Below are 9,532 nucleotides of genomic sequence, written 5' to 3'. Positions count from 1 at the left end.
AAACTCTGAATTGATAATGTAGATTATACGTTCTTGAATTGTAAAGCCACAGCTAAACTACAAGAAAATTTTAACAAATAATAAATATTGTTAGATGAAAATAGTCAATGATTTTGTTTTAGCTTGCATCTCTTTCACAGCAAAACATTACCGGTCTAGATGCCGGTTTAGATAGGAAAATCTACAATCATGGACAAAAGCAGTTGAGACACTCCCCGAAAAAGACCTGTTTCGTCACTCTCCAATTTTCACATTTCGACCCCCTCTCCCCTTTTCAATGTTCTAACCACATGACAGTGTCTACGGCACGTATTTCAACATTGAAAAGGGGGAGAGAGGGGTTTGGCTGTCGACAAAAAAGATGTTTTTTGAAATTATGGAAGGACGCCGATAGAAAGTGTTTGTTTTGCTCAACTGTGTCAACACTTTTGTTAATGATTGTAGACCGCTTTCAATATCGATTTCAGCCAATCCAATTCGTGAATTTGGTAGTTCCCAGTCCTTATGAGACAGAGCCATATAATAAATGTAAGTAAGAGAATTTGGGCTGGTGTCTCTGAACAAATCACAAACCTTGTGCTCTTCTGACATCGTCTTTCGAAAACTTATGTATGGCAATGCCTTCCGTGCAAGTGGTGTTTTTACAGCTCACCAAACAGGGCCCTCCGTTAACACAAAACTTCCCATTCTTTCGCTTGTTTCTGTCAGCTGCTGTGATGGCTGGGAGGTTTTACACACCAGTTATGACGTCAACGGTCCTAATTTGCATATTTTGACCGCGCGCGGAATGTCGCACATTTTTGATTCGAATTAGCCGACTTCGAAACAGGAAAAAAAATTATTGCGCGCTTGTCCGAAGCCCAAAATAAAAAATTACCAAGCAGAGAAACATAGACTTCAATATTTTAGGATAAAAAAGGTGGGGAAAAATTTCATTTCATTCAAAAATTATCAACTATAGTTAAATTTGATTTAGAAACAAAACTTTTTTGTATGCTATACTGAAAAGCTATCCTCCTTATGCATATTTTAATTGTATAATTTCTCAAGTAAGGAAAAGTTTACAGAGATCACATAAGTTTTAACATACAACTTATTTTTAGACAAGAAAAACTAAAGAGATCACATAAGGTTGTAACTCTTAATTTATGAAAAAAAGATCTTTATTTAAACGAAAGAATACTCGCAAGAGGAACGCTGTACCTCATACATGTTAAGATGAAAAATCTTATTTTAAAAACCATTTCTAATATATTTATATAACTTTATTTCTACTTGTAGTCAGTATATCACTAGTACATAGAATTAAAAGTATATTTTTAAACCTTATGCATGTCAGTTTCTTGTTTTGTTTTGTTTCTTTTTTTCTCATGCCGCCACCTTACAAATCAAAATCCCATTTCTTTAAATTTCCCGGGACATAAATTTCACTACCTAGCCAGTTTGGATCAGTCAAAGGATTGTTTTTCAATATCTAACTCGCATTCAAAGAAACTTTCGTTTATCATCTGAGTGGATCATATCTTACTTAATGGTACTTCACCAGACCTACTCACCTACCTCTCACAGCATTTTTGTACGCGCCATCATTATTCACCTGGCCTTCGACGAGTATCAAAAATAGAACGAACAATCCCACTTGTAATAAACCAACTGACTCCATCCATCATACACCGATTTCCACCTGGATATCAATTCCTCCATCTGGCCTCCTTAGAGCCTTTCGTCGAGTTTTTCTTCATATTCTAGCTTCAATCAAACCCTCCACACTTGCCTTTCTTCACTTCGTTCAACAATTCAAACGAAATGGCTGCCGCTGACCACTATTACTATAGGGTCTTACATTACGTCATACAGATCACGCAATGATGGCGTGATCTTGTGAAAAACTTTTTACGCCTCGCAAACCACTTAGCGACTTGCGAAAAAAACATTTTTTTTTCGTCAAAGTTTCGTTAGAATGTTTGAAAGTAGTAAGACGAAGGAAACTACATTCCACACAAGGTATTTTTTGTTTATCCTTTTTTCCCACTAACAAGTTTTAAACTTCTTTCCTATTTATTTTTCGTAACACACATTCCCCCAAATTGTTATTTTGTTTTTTCGTCCCTTCCCCAGCTCCTTTTATTATTCCATCGCTGATACAGCATACTTTTCTAAGATCCATTCTCTCATACGCCCAGTTTTATTATCATTTTTTCCTTTTCATACATTTTTCTCTCATTATTCTTCCGTAATCTCCGTTGTCTCAGCGTTTCTTTTCTACAAGGACTCGGGACGAGGATGTCGGGCATTGACCTGGTACCAGGTTAGAAACATCCTCGCTCAGTTGTGCTTTGCCCCTGACGACTCACAACCGTTAGGAGCCTTGGTGCCGATGCATCCTTCTTTCCTTTGCCCGAACGGATGGTTTCCATTTCTCTCCATCTCATTCAGTCTTCAACCTTTTTGTCGATACTTCGTTTCCTCGACCTCTACTCCTCAATCCAACTCCTTTAATAAAAAAATAATACAATTGGCTCATATTAATATGTATAAGAATTATATACCCCTTTTTTTATTCCCCATTTTAAACCTCTAATGCAAAAAAGATTTTAATATTTTTATATTCCTCCTCTACAATATTTACTTTGGAAACCGGTCCCAAGACAGACAACCAACTCCTTCCCCACCCTCAACCCTTATCAATAAACTAACCATAAACCGGATTTTACCTTGCCCTCTTTTTCAATATATTCCCAGGCAAATATTATTACATTTACTACAACCTACATTTAAAGGGACACAGTCAGCTGGAGCACATGCGCATTAGATGTTATTTCATAGCTAATTTGCATATCACAGAGACGCGATCCATACTGTTTTTAGCCAAATATGATAAAAATAGCATCATAGAATGAGCAAAAGCACACTCAAAAACAGGCTATTCAGTAAACGATTGAAAATCAAGCAAAACACTGTGAAGATTAAAGCGGATGTACTTTGATTTCAGGTTGAGATGAACTTTTTTCAAAGTGAGAAAACTAGTGTCCAGGTTAGCGCGGTCCCAAAGCTGACTTTGTCCCTTTAAGAACGAAAATTGAAATGAAAAATAGTTCCTTTCTATTTATATGCCCAAGCAAATATCATCACGTTTCCTGCAAACACCATTTAAGAACTAAAATATAAATGACATTGTTTCCTTTCTATCTCCACCCTTTTCCCTTCTAGAATATTTTCCCTTATAAACTATTTCCTGACCCCTAAACGAGGTAACCCGAACCCCAATATTTTTTCCCCACTCCAGATACCTCCTTTATTATTTTCCCACCCCTTTCGCACCATCCCACCCAACTTTCTAAGCTTGTACTATATAGTCCCAAGGAAAATTTTTGCTTAAACTTATCCCAAGGGAATTTCCTACCCAACCCTTTGGCCCTAAACTAACCCCAAAGAGGATTTTCTCTTAGACCTTACCTGAAAATAACCCTAAAAAATCGATATGCCCTGCTCCCAAACCCTTAACCTAACCCAAGATATATTTTTGTCCCAACTAAACGGAAAATTTTCCGACCAACCTTCAGACCTGAAACTAATCATAAGAAGATACCTGACATCAAGAAAATGTTTACCACGACCTTCAAGCAAAATTAACCCTTGGCTAGAGTTTTCTTACCCTGCCTGTTAATACCCTTTTACCTTTTGTACAGCTACAACAACTTAACCTCTCATGGAACTAGACCACATCCCAACTTAACAGTTTTTTAACAACCGCATATGGCAACAATCTAGACAACATATTACTAATGAACGCCTGCAACTCTTCCACTCACTTAATGGAGACGTCTTCTACCCCATCCTAACCTGGTCCACCCACATTCAGCAACTTTTCTGGAAGAAACCAACAAAAGACAATGACTCTTTCCAACTTATGTTATTTTTCATTGGCAATGGCTGTCCAACAGAATTAATAGCAAAATGGGTCCTGACCTCTCAACATTGGGCTTCACATTTCAAAGGAGAAAAGAGAACGAGGCAAATTGACTTCATTGTGCTAAACTTCACTTCTAAAGCCAACATCTGGTTCTATTTTGACATTCACCACGGTCAATGGCTATATCTGAATGGAGAAAAAAGAGATTCAATCAACCAATAATCGTTTATAAATTTGTATACATGGAACAGTCTTGTTTACTGCAATCTGCATCAGTCATATTAAATTTTGCACAGCACTGGTAACTATGCTTTTTCATTATGCTGATGGACAAGAACGATAATAATAACAACTAACTGACCAAATAAGCTGTCCCTCATACACGAAACTCACCCTCTCTAGCTATTTTGACATAATATACGCCCACTACCCAGACTATAATACCCTATTTTACATATTCACACCCTTCATACGCAAATAAAACAAACCTATATAGCGAACCCCGTTAAATAAAAATAACCATAACACAACAACCACCATAATTACCCCTTAAATTGCTGTTTTCCATGTAGAGAAAAATTCCCCTACCCTTACCCTCATAGAGATTTATTACCCCACCCCAAGGACTCATGCAAACCCCTAAAGTATTTCAACCAGACCCTTCATCAAACTTTCAGCATTTATTGCGCTATCTTTCACTCAATTTTTCTTAATTCTGCAAATGTTTTGTTTTCTATTAATTTATTTCCTATCAGTATATTTTATTTATTTACTTACTTTATTTTATCTAATTTTAATTAATTAATATTTTTTTTGTTCTACCTTGTGGTTGACGTGGCTGCATTGCAGTTTGTTGGTCCCTCAACGTTAGTGCAAGATTTAGCAACTAACCTTGACATCTTATTTTTGAATAATTTCCGCCTACACCCCCCTCCCCCTAACCCCACCAACACACTTAACTTCAGAAATTAAACCAACCCTTGCAAACCTTGAAGTACCTTTCCACGAAACCACCAAACGTCTTCCCCACCACCACTACCTAACTTCCCTTCCATATCAATAACTTAAACTTAAGGTACTGAACATTTTTACCCCTTTCCTTACTATTTCATATGCTCATGGTTGCTTTGATTTAACATTTTTTTTCCTCTAACTATTTCATTTCTTCACCACAATTGAGCTGGAGTGTGCTGTGTTTCAGAGGTCGCTCCCTCGATTTTACCACTAACCTAAACGTTAATCTTTTGTCTATTTCATTTACATCCATAGGCATTCCCACCCTTGCATACATTTCTTTTTTCATTTTACCCACTGATCACGAGATTTTTCATCAGTGGAGTAGGAGCCCACATTCTTGGGATTCCATATATCAACACCAAAGGAAGCCACGAAGGTTGCTAGTGAAACTACTGACTAATATACTTAATACAAAATGAAAGGATTCCTTTCCCAACATAACTCAGATTTTATTACCATGCCACATTACCTTATACTTAGTATAATATAAGGTCGTGTTCTACTGGGATCAACCGTTTCGACTGGAACCGGTGTAGTTTGGGTTGATACGTGTGACGTTTCTCAATAGATCACTTTCCTAACCATTTATGGTTGAAACGCGGTAACTCCTGGAAACAGTCCTCACGCGAGCTACAATCACGTGGTATAATCACGAAAATGCTTTTTGAACTGTTTCAACTTGGTTTGAAGCCGGTTCAAAAAGCCTTGAGCAACCAAACCAGTCAAAAACGGTTTTCCCCAAATAGAAGACGAAAAAACCCACCAACCAGAAACGGTTGAACCCAATAGAACACGACCTAAATGTATTGTATATATTTTGCGTTTTTTTTTTTTTTCGCTTGGCTAGAGAGGCTAGGAGCGTGTTCCTAAGTCGCTAAAAGGACAATTACTAGCCCAAGAACAAGTTCAGCACACTGTGTAACATTGAAATTTCTTTCCAAGTTTATCTTTAATGATTGGCGTATATTAAGGAAAAAGGTGACTACATGTCAATTGATGCCGTCAAACATTGTTAACTCCTTCGGCTTTGGGTATTAACTGTTTCCTCGACACGTTTGAAAATTGAAGGCATCGCACGATACAGCACTTACACCTTGCTTTCACATAACAAACGTTCTCAAAGTTGTAATTAATTATTACTCGGGCGTCGGTAGGAAACCCCGAGTCATAAAATCCAAGCGTTTTGATCGCCAAAAGGGAGTCATGGTCCCAGGCGTTCCATGCGTAGACCGTGGAAACTGGGGACGAGAAACGCGACATTGCTCGCTCTTCGTGACAGACTGCGGTGTTTTGCGAAGAACGTTTTAGCAAGAATCGCGCCTTATACGTTCATCTCACTTACAGAGATGTCGATCGTTTTCGGAAAGGGTCGGTCCACGAATTATATTGCTTGAAAGCCAGCCAGGTATGCAAAGTTCACGCTCGAAATATTTTAGCTATAGCGCTGTTAATTTTCACTTTCACTACAAAACTCGTAACCTCTATCGATCGATTGGTCAATGCTGCGAGGTCTCTTTTACACTCAACTTCCTGTTTAATGTTTTGGGAAATTGATTATACAGTTTTATTAAAGGGAACTATTTACACACGTTCGAGATAACCGTCAGTTCTTTACAAACTTTTCCGTAAAACCACCATGGAGTATATGAATAACAAGCTTACTCATTCACTGTTTTAGGGAAATAAAATGAAGCAAAACATCCCAACCATCATTTGAAAAAAAAAAACAGCAGATGTTTCTGTGTTGATCAACTTGTCAAATTTGAGGAACATGACATAAGCTTCGCGATGGATGACGCAACTTAGTCACGATTTATGGCAATCATTACAAAACTTTTCTGAAAAATTTTTCTTTCCCGTCTTTCAAACTAACACGGCCACTCTTTTGTTTTGTTTTATTTTTGGAACGAAAAAACAGAACAACCGATCTTAAGCGTTTTAAGCTTTTCATAATGACGTTTGTCGCAAAAAAAAAACGATTAAAATGATGATAAAATGATGAAGTGGGGAAATAAGTAAGGCTTTTATTTCATGGGCGCAATTTGCAATCACGTACAGAAAAGAACCCTGCCGTTGCTGATTCTTTGTTCCTGTCACGTTTATCTGGCTGCGTTACGATCTACGCTCATTATTAGCGACCGAAATAACACAATTCTAACAAGCGATTAATAATATCTGGAATAACTATCAAGCCCAACATTCACGAATTGAGGACCTATCTTGAAGTCCCTGTGTCGTTTTCTTTTCGCAGAAAGACCGTAGTGTCAACCTCATGTCCGTGTTGAAGCCGGTAAACATTGCAGTCATAACACGCTCGCAGACGCATTAAGTTGCACATGGGTGCCTATTAAGTCTTGACAAGTTGCGTCAGTGTAAAGTCAACTCAGACATGTCATGTGAAAGATTAGCCCACGATGATTGGTCTTAAAACGGTCAAAAAAACTACAAATTTGGTCATGATCTGTCACTCGCTCCTCTTTCTCATATATTGCGGTTTACAGAACTCCTATTTTTCCCATCAAGTAACGATACGTTATTATCGGCAAAGTTTAATCGACGTTTCAATCGTTCAGTGAAACTAAAATATGATGAGAACAGAAGCAGCTACGAATAGTTCAGAGAACGCCACTGGTTTATCAATAATTGTTCCTTCCAAGGCAGAAGGCATCGCATTGTGCGCCGCATTTATTTTGACATTTATATTTATTGTTGTAGGAAACTTGCTCACCATTGTTCTGTTTGCAATAGACAAGAGCCTTCGTAAGAGAAGTTTGTTCCTAGTCATCAATATGGCGTTTGCTGACCTGATGCTAGGAACTTTGGTTCCACCCATGTTCGTTTACGTTGTCGGGTTTGAATATCAGTTTTGGTCTGCCGGATTGCCGATGTATTTTACAGCTTTGCGCCGAATCGTTTATACCTTTTTCTCGCAGGCCTCCTTAACTTCAGCAGCTTTCATATCTTGCGAGAGATTTTACGCCACTTATTGGCCACGCAAGTATCGAAGACTATCATTACGAGCATACCGCATTGTTATTTGTTTGATCTGGGTAGTTTCTCTGGTTTTTGGCGCCATCTTCCCTGCATTGAAGCTCTTTATTTCAAGCAAACACGCTATATATCCTTGGATGGTATACGCCCTGATTGTTATATTCATCATATGTGGTTGTAACATCGGCATTTGGAGAAAGTTTCAACACGGAGGGGTCGCAACACACCAACCACGCAGAGCCTCGCAAAGCAAACGCTTAACAAAGACTTTGATGTTTGTATCTACTCTTGCTTTGTTGTCGTGGCTCCCTTTAATCATTTCGATCAATCTAAATTTAGTCTATCATGTCCAGATACCTAGCCTTTGGTATTACCTGGTGGTAGTTTTGAATATATCGAGCTCCTTTGTGAATCCAGTTTTGTACGCGTTAAGGATTCCTGAGTTCACAGAAGCCCTGGTTTTGTGCTGCTCTAAAAGGTCAGCGGCACCGATCATTACAGCAACTAAAACACACAGGAAAATAAGAATAGAGCCCGGTCCACTACAACTGGCGTTTGAACAGGAAGTGATGGATACCAAACTGTAGTGAAACGAGACAATAGAACGTCTAGGTTGATACTGCAGGTTTTACTTTCTAACATTTCATAACAAAACATTGTTTTGAACATTGTTAATAAATCATACTAATATTTGATTCTACGGTATGCAATGTTAAAAATATTGTGTATCGTCAGTGAACTCAACAAAAGGTTGAATAAGTGAAACTTTGGATATCAACTTTATTAGTACAGCATTAATGTACTCCCTATAAACACAGCACAAAATACAAGAGGTAATTAATTATCTTCATGCAATATCTTGTTACGATAATAGCTGGGAATTAAAATAAACCTCAAAATTAACAAGGATCCCTTAGAAAATTTTTGGGCTTGACCAACGATTTTTTAATTCGCCTTAATACTAGGTGAACATAACTTTGTAGTTGATCAAAATATACAGGTACGAAAGAGAATTAGCAGCAGCTATGAATATTATGATAAATAAGGACGAAAATATCAAAAGATGTGTGCCCGTTTCTACATCTGTAATAGGAACCGTATTCCTTGAAGAAGTGTACTGAGTTTTCTTTAAATATAATTTTGTAGAGGCGTGAGTTGAAGTTTGGTGACTAATTTATGACCGTTGAAGCATGTAACTCCCAGAAGAAATTAAGCGAAAAGAGAACTTAATGTTTTTGTCCACACACGTCATGTGCGGACTTTTAAACTGTACTGATCATCCCGCTTCCAAAACCATTTAACTTTCTACAAAATCTCATGCAGCTTTCTAAGTAAGTTTTGTCCTTCGATCGAAAATAATGTACTTTTCTAACCATTTACGGTTGAAACGCGGTAACTCCTTGCAATAGTCCTCACGCGACCTACAATCATGCGTTTTGAACTGTTTCCCCCAGGTTTGAGGCCGGTTAAAAAAGCCTTGATCAAGCAAAGCAACAGAAAACGGTCTTCCCCCAATAGAACACGAAAAGACCCAACAGCCAGAAACGGTTGATCCCAATAGAGCACGACCTAAATGTATTCTATATATATATATATATTTTTTTTTTTTCG

The sequence above is a fragment of the Orbicella franksi genome, chromosome 1 (genome assembly GCF_964199315.1).
Source record: "Orbicella franksi chromosome 1, jaOrbFran1.1, whole genome shotgun sequence".
NCBI classification, from domain to species: domain Eukaryota; kingdom Metazoa; phylum Cnidaria; class Anthozoa; order Scleractinia; family Merulinidae; genus Orbicella; species Orbicella franksi.
This window is presented reverse-complemented; position numbering follows the sequence as displayed.